We start from the raw sequence: 8662 nt of genomic DNA, 5'->3' as shown, positions 1-8662 counted from the left end.
CATAACAGAGAGACAAAAGCTTCACCAATACATTTGAAGGCCTACAGCAGTATTTTTGCAATGAAGCTGCACCTGCTTCTCAAACCGTAGCATGAGCCGACTAACCCTAACTCTAACCCCGAGCACTAGAAAGGCCAATTTCTGCTAGTTTGCTATTTGTAATTTAGTGACGACACCTGCTTTTAATTTTTAAAGATTTTCAAAATGACAAGGAAAGCAAAGTTGAACAAAGTCCGCATAAGTTTTAGAAGTAAAGGCTTGCTTTTAAGGCCATTTCTGCACTGACTCAGATTAATATCGATCTAAATCTGCTTTTTAAATCACCAAAAATTCATCCTCTTGATATTGCTTTCCATAGTGAAGAAATAAGGCTCGTGGCACACATCCACCATTGTTGTGACGTTTAATTAAAGACGGCAAACCAGTAAAACAATCTTTTTAAAAAACTCTAGTGCGGGTGGAAAACCTGGGGACTTTTTTTTTTGTTCAATTCTGGCTTCGGCCCCAGAAAATCCTCCAGTTGAAGTAGTTTAAATATCCAAACGACACACTGGAGAAAATGAAGGAAGTAGCAGCTCTGGACTTGCTCTGAGGAATTTAATTCAACGTCTTCGGGCTGAACGATCATTTTTAAAGGTGCACTGCACTCTTTTTTTTTTTGGCCAGTGTTACAAAGCATCAGAGACAGTGAGGAAAAAGGGGGGAATCATCTGAAGAGGAAAGTTCGGATATAAAGACTCGTATCCCGTGATCCTCAGCGGAAGAGACGGACACTTGTATTGAAATCTACCGACTGCATGCTCTTGTTTAAGTGTCTGTGTGCTATCGAGCTAACTGCGACACAGATCAAAAAAGTGGGCGTGTGTGTGAGTGCATCTGTTGGATATGAAATTGGGCTGACAGGTGAGTGTGTGTGCATGTGTGTGTAAGTGTGTGTGTGGAGTCTCCTCCTCCTCACCTGAAGGCAGGAGCAGTACTGTATCGAGACTGACAGGTACACAGCGCTCTCATCATCTCAGACTGTGTAATGTGATGTAAATGCAAAATGTCTCCGGGGCCGAGTAGGAGAGAGACCGCGAAAAGATAGAGGAAGAAAGAGAAAGAGAGAGAGAGAGGAAAGAGTAGGAGGTGGAGATGTTAAAGAGAGAGAGGAAGGAATTCATGACGGAGAAGAACTGAAAAGAGTTGGAGGGAAAATTGGAAAAGGACAGCGAAGAAGAAGAGGAGGAGGAGGAGGAGTAGCAGGCAGGAAGGAGACGACAGTACAAAGTTATCCTGTTAGTTTGATTCTATTTCCCTCTCAGCCTCCTTCCTTTGCCCTTTGCTGCCTGTAAGCTGATTTAAATTCAAGTTCTTTATTGTTACCTCTGTAGTATACACTCGACATACATGGGAGCAAAATATTGCCCCATATAGAAACAGATATACACTGGTTGGCTACAGTCATCTCATGTTTGAGTCTAATAATAATCCTTCCCCTGCATACTGCACTGTGTATTTTTATGGTGTTTTCAGTAAATAAGGTCTCTTTACAATACGGGATCGGTGCTGTGTGCTATGTAGGGATAATAAAAATGATAATTTAGTGAATATACAGGATGGTTACACACAGAATAGAGTCTAGAAATGGTGCAAAATCAGTCATAAAGACAGAAAGTGGCTGCTGCAGTTTAGTGTATATGTTGTGTGTGTGTTGGGCGATGTTTGATAGGTTTGGTTCAGTGTATATTATTAGTGCAGGTTGTGCGTCTCAGTTGCATTTCTTTATAATTCGACTTTGAAAATGTTTAGCTTGTGTTTTTAGTGAAGGTTTGCTAGAAGGTTTTCAGCATCTTCTTATCATGAAGTAAGCAGACAATGAGCTGAGCTGATAGATTCCTCCTCCATATTTAACACGGAGGCAGAGTGAATGCTTCTGATTTATATTTTATCTCTATGTTTATTTTATATTGTTTACTCCAAGAAAAAAGAAACCTTGGTGTTTCCCATGATCCTTTTAGAAAGTAAATACTTCCTCTGACCCTGCAAACATGCCTTATGGATTTGAAGTCAAGTCTTCATCTCCTGTAATTTGTTATGAATGTATTTAAAGCTTTTCCCCTAAAATAAGGGAAAAGATCTAGACGTCCAGAATATCAACGACAGTCATTCGTTAGCGCAAGATTTGTAGACAGGGGTGTCACATACAGCCCAATTTGATCACATGTGGGCCGGACCAGTAAAACCATTGCATAATAACCTATAAATAATATATACAATATATATTATAACTTTACCATAATAAACCATCTAATCATGTGCCTTAAGAAAAATGAGTTCAACAATATTATATCTCAGTTTCGAACATAGTTTTGTTTTAATGATGCTTGACACAAAAAAAGCTTATTCACAAAAATCAATTATATCAAGTTGGACATCTTTGGGCAGATCAGAAGCTTTGACTGATTGTTAATGTGAGTTAAAATAAGCAAGAATAACAGCGAATGTTACTGAAAAATTTGACTTATTTTTCTGCAACTTTTACTCTCTGCAAAGTTATCCAGTGGGCCGGATTGGACCCTTTGGCAGGCCGGTTCTAGCCCACGGGCCGTATGTTTGCCACCCCTGGTCTAAGAGATAATTATAATAATCATAATAATTATTATAATCAAGACTGAACCACTACCAGATAATTACATAAAGACACCGTCCTGTACATTAGACTTTTTATTTATGTAAAAGGTATATATTTATATATATATACTAAACAATCAAACCATTCAATTGATAATTTCCCTGATTTTATGACTAGAATTGTAAAGCTGCACTAAATATTTTTTATATTAACGATGGCTCAAATCACTAGGTGTGATGTGAAAGGAGTCACACGTAGTATCACATCCACAGTTCTCACCAAATCTGCAGCTCAGTGGAGCTTCTCTGCATCTTTAACTGTTGTGGTTTAGTTTGAATGCATCAAACATCAAACTCAGCAGCAGCAGCAGCAGCAGCAGCAGCAGCAGCAGCAGCAGCAGCAGGCGGCTTCTCTTAGAGACAAAGCTCTGATAAACCCACTGTACACGATCTGCTCGGCAACAAACAGCAAACACACACCGGTTTGCTTCTAGCTGGTGAACATAGTGGAGCATTTTAAAGCATCTAAAGAGCCAGATATCCCCCTCAAAATGAGTGAATACCGCACTTGTGTAACCAGGCAATAATTTTATAAAACATTAGCTTTATCAACTTGACTATTCCATAATGTTTTTTAGCTTATTGTTGAATTTAAACCAAGAAAATTGTCCAAAAACGCTGATTAATACAGTTGATCTTGATCCCACAATCAAATTGGACATTTTTTGAGGAAGAAGAAGAAGCATTAACGTTTTTAGCAATCACTCTTAGCATGATGGAGCGTCCTCGTCAGTAACTATTAATGACATTCCTGAAACTGGACTTCTTGTCACGCGAGCATGTTTTGCATTTGATTTTGAGTCCTCGCTCGTTTGAATTGTGCTTTATCAGCTGCTGATATGAAGCGGAGGGTGGGAGGCTGCGATTCAGAGCTGCTCAGCTGGAGCTTAGCTGTTCCCATCAGTCTGAATGTCAGGACAGAGCATAGCAGCAGGAGGAACTGTGTGTGTGTGTGTGTGTGCATGCTGCTACATATATGCCAAAATACCAAATGTCCTCAAGGTTAGTGAGATGAAGGAAAATATGAAGAAAACACCCCAAACCTTGACAACATTTCTCTGCCTTTTACCTCTTCAAAAGGCCATTAAATGATGCGTTTTAGGATCCATTCAACTGTTAAATTTATTTTGATCACGCTTAACAAGTGTGTGAATCTGCTGTTAGCGATTCTTCCTGCTCCTCTGAATCCATACTCCCTTTGAACACCAAAAATATAGAACATGAATCTATTTACCACAAACATTTTACTTAATCCCCTCATTGCACACTCCTTAAAAAAAGAACCACATGGTGATAATATATGACCATTTCTAAGTAGCAGAGTGTGGATATTACCATGACAATCTCATCTTCTGATCAGAAACTGGATAACCTTTGGGTTAATTTGAGTAATTTGGGCATGATCACAGGTATGGTGATGTCGTTACAGGATTGTGTGTGTGTGTATGTCTGGGTGCGTGTGTGTGTATGTGTGTGTACCAAAAGGACATTTGATTTTTTACCTTTTCACCACTAGAGGGAGTTAAGAGACCTTTTTTGGATGTGTTTGATAAGAGAGACCTCATATTTCACTGTGTAACTGGATAGAGAGAGAGAGAGAGAGAGAAAGAGAGAGAGAGAGAGAGTGTGTGTGTATGTGTGTGTGTGTGAGTAAGTGTGACCTCCATCCTCACATTTGTTAGTATTAGTGCTTGCCTGAGATCGCAGCCAAGCCAAAACATACTCATGTATATTTTGTTAATATTGTTCAGTTGACCTGTGACTTATTTTTTTAACCCAATGTTGTTTAACATGTTTAACCTGCTGATGATCTGGTTTTACAGCGTGTACAGCTTAATCTGTCCATAATTTATTGTTTTTAAACTTGTGTTTAGCCATTTTGTTGTTGTAACTTATTATTTGACATGAAATGAATCATGAAGGCTTTGAGCTTTTTTTTGCCAAAGTTATGATGTTTCTCTCACACACACACACACACACACACACACACACACACACACACACACACACACACACACACACACACACACACACAAACAGATACATTCCCACACACACAGATACATTCACACACAAACACACACACACACACACACACACTCACACAGTAGATGGGAGTTTCTGCAGTGCAGCAGTAATGTCTACATGTGCAGCTGTGAATCGGCTGTGTGGTTCCAATAAAACTAAACAGAAACCAGTTCAGTGTCGTTGTGTCATTTCATACCTGAATAATATTCCACAAAAACATGCAGGTGATGAATGTACTGAAGAAGTTTATTCGGCTGACTTCACCGACATTGAAAACCAGTGTGAAATGAGCACCTAGCAACAAAAAATAAGGAGGATTAAGGTCCATAGTTTTCATATCATATATGATGCATTTATTGATAAAAACAGTTTCCAAACCCATGTTGGTTTATACAATGTGTGGATAATATTGAAATATTGACGTCACAATATCCCCACATGACATCTTTAAATGCCTTGAAACCCAAATATATTCAATGTACAATGGAATAAACAGTAAATGACAAAATAAAGCAAAACAATCTTCACATTTTAGGAGCTAGAATGATGAAATTAATTGAAAAACACAATTGTTGTTGATATTATATCCAGCACCCAATCTATTAATCCACTAATCCACTACAAACCTCTCAGTAAATGCTGATATTGTGATTTAGAGTTTAAAATATGTGTAAATATCTAGGTTAAAATTAGGTTATTGGGTATGTAAAGGTTCATATAACTTGACTATACTACAGTATAAACCAGGTGCTAACTGAATGTAACCACATGACTTGGAAACTATAACTTTCCAGCCAAATTTAACTCAGTTTTCTTGACTGGCAAATCAGCAAATTAATGATTAATTAGTCACCTCATTTTTCAAAATACCATCCATCAAATTTGTATAAACCTCAGCCTTTTAAAGGTGCAGTGTGTAGAGCTGACTTGGCAGAAATGGAAGATAATATTTCATTCCTTATCCAATAACTTGTGTATAATCCCCGTGGCCATCCTAGACAAACTTCTACAAACACGAAGCTGAAGCGGGCAACCAGTCGTCGCCATTCTGCCCTTCAGCAAGGCACAACAAACCCAAACTGCTCCACTGGGAGGGGAGACTCCTAGATGAAGCATTGTGTCAGCTGAGCAGTTAGAAACTAGTTCAGGCAGATTCTTACAGACTGAACATGTTTACAGAGTACACAAAGCTCCTCGCAGTTTTCGGACTCGGCGGTGTGACCAGGCCTGCAGCCCAAACTAAGTCCGATTCTTTACACACCACCTGTCGCTCCATCATCGGCACTTCATCTCAAATATTGGGTTTAGTTGTGTTTCTCCTCTCGTCCCGTTATTGACTTTGTGTGTCCCCAACTGTCCAACTTGCCCCCAGGATTGATTTATCCGTCCAACGTCAGTCATTTCTTGCCCTCTTCTTTTCTTATTCTTCAGCAGCACAGTATTTAAAATAATTATTATCTCTTAATTTTCTTGAGGCTGCTTAGTCATTGGACTTTTTCCACCACAGCTGTCGTGAGATTTTTTTTTTTTCATGTACAAGTAGTTCTTTCATCTTCATACACCTTCAGTGCTGTAGAGTGCAAAATGAATGCACAATAGAAAGCTACACACACACACACACACACACACACACACACACACACACACACACACACACACACACACACACACACACACACACACATTTATATGCTGTGCTGTGTTCAGCTGTCTTTCTTTTTCAGGAGACTTCAGCGTTGCCTTCATTGTACTGTTCACCTGCTGAATGAATGTAAAGTAGCTCAGCAGCAAATCTCTCCCAGAGACATAAAAGTGGGAATAAAAAAAAATGTTGTGACTGCATTTTTTTCTTCATATATTCCCCACATACGAACCTAAACTACTATTTTGTGTTTTTCCCTCCTTGTCAGATGCTTTTGGCGGGTTCAGCTTTCACCTGTTTTGTTCTCTCAGCCGTCATCAGACAGCTCACTTTGTAATGCTAAAGAGCATCATGAAGAGACTGACGGCAAACCCGCAGCCACAGGTGCCTTTATGGGTTTTTATTTGTCTGTTGTTAGCATCATATTAGTTGACATTTAGGCTGCGCTTTAATTATATTATTGATAAAGAGAGTGTTTTTTAAAAAAAGCTGACAAATATGAATAACATAGAGACAAAGATATAAGAAGAAACCAGCAGTTTGCCTCTGTGAGCTGCTTCAGAGGGGTTTTGGAACCAGCTAGATTTCCAGACGTTTGGGTAAATCTGCAAAAAAAGAGGTTTTCAATGACAAATACACAAATTGGTTTGGACTGTAGACATTAAAGGTGATATTTTACTTTTCCAATTGTGTACAAACTAAGTAAATTAGATGGAATGTGTTAATTGGTGAGTTTAAGGTGTGATGGACAGAGCAAGGCTGTCTCCCCCTGTCTGCAGTCTTTATAGAAAGCTAAACTAATCTCCTAACTCCTGCTCCACTTTAAACACAGGCCTGAAACTGACAAGAAAGTGAATTAACTTATTTTTGTGTATCCTAGAGACCCACATATACGTTGAATGCAAACCCAAACATTTGCAAAACAGATTTTAAGCCCTGCATTGTTAACTCTTAACTTGTCATCAGTGGTGTTCAGTCAGGGGCAGCAAGGCTAGATCTGCTTGCCCTGTCAAAAATGTATTTTTTCATTTTTTTTCCATAATTAAAAGGTCATTCTGAAATGTATCTGGAGTCAATTACTTGTTCAGTATGCAACTTTATCCAGAAAACGAATGGTTATATTTTGTGCAGCTCAAATCTCCTATGTCCTATAAACGCATCACAGCTCCTTTAAATTGCTTTGCTAGCCTCTAATCGAGCTGGACGCTGCTATTGGGTGCATAACGTTGAGTGACCGTATCATCAGCCAATCAAATGTTGATGTGTTATTTACAGAACGCCCTAAGTCAAGCAGAGTTTCTAGTGCTGGGCGTCGTCATTCAAATGAGCTCTGCTGATTGGCCCATGGGCAGGTGCGTGATGACGCACTGTCTGTTATTCTGGAAAGGTGATGGCGGTTGATTTAACAGCAAGATCGGTAGATAAAGATATGATTGCGGACCTGCTTCGGGTGCCTTTTTCATCATGGAAAAAGGCATCGCAGGATGGATTTCATCTACAAGTAATCGGTGAGTGCTAGTTTTTTTTTTTTTTTTTACTTTCTCTGGACCAGATTGGCGCTGCTGTTGGGCTAATATCTTTCTCTCTCTCTCTCTCTCTTTGTGAAGTAAATTTAGAACCGTTTTTGGAGCATGTTTGTGTCTGTTATAGAAATTGATTTTATTTGTGAAGTGATTTAGAAGTTTCCTCTAAGGGTGCAGAGAGCAGTCGGGCAGTATGTGCTGTTGTTGATGTTGTGTCACATGGTATGTGCATTGTAAAGTGGGCAGTGACCTAAGGGAAGATAATCTGATGGCGATGCTGCACATTGGTGTCTTGATGCCTTGCGGATGTTGATCAGCTGTCATGTTGGTGTCGATTAAGTACTGTTGCATAATAGTGGCCTTACATTGGATTCGCAATGTGTATGTACTGTAGGACATAGGCCTATATGTGTGCGGCTGCTCTGTTGGCTGTATCGGCATACAATACTTTCTTTTGGGGCCGGGGCGGGGGTGTTGGATTTTGGTGCTGGCCCTGACTGAAACACCACCGCACGCTACTGCTTGTCATCCATATTTATATCAGCTAACACTCTTTTTCTTCTTCATTCCCGCCTTTTCCTGGCACATTTCCGGCTATTCTAAAGGTGCCTCAACAAGGATTGTGTTTGAAGTTTATTAGGCTACATATCATTTTGTATGAGATGGCTGTGATATAATCTTTATTGTAATCTGTGTCAGACTGCACAATTTCAAAATGAGGTGTCAGATGCGCTGAATCGAAGCGATATGATGTAAATAGGAAAAAAAAACAGTATATGGAAGCAGAGACACTTCA

Source organism: Scomber scombrus, chromosome 9, assembly GCF_963691925.1.
Source record: "Scomber scombrus chromosome 9, fScoSco1.1, whole genome shotgun sequence".
NCBI lineage: Eukaryota > Metazoa > Chordata > Actinopteri > Scombriformes > Scombridae > Scomber > Scomber scombrus.
The sequence above is the reverse complement of the archived record's forward strand: the minus strand, read 5'-3'. Positions refer to the sequence as shown.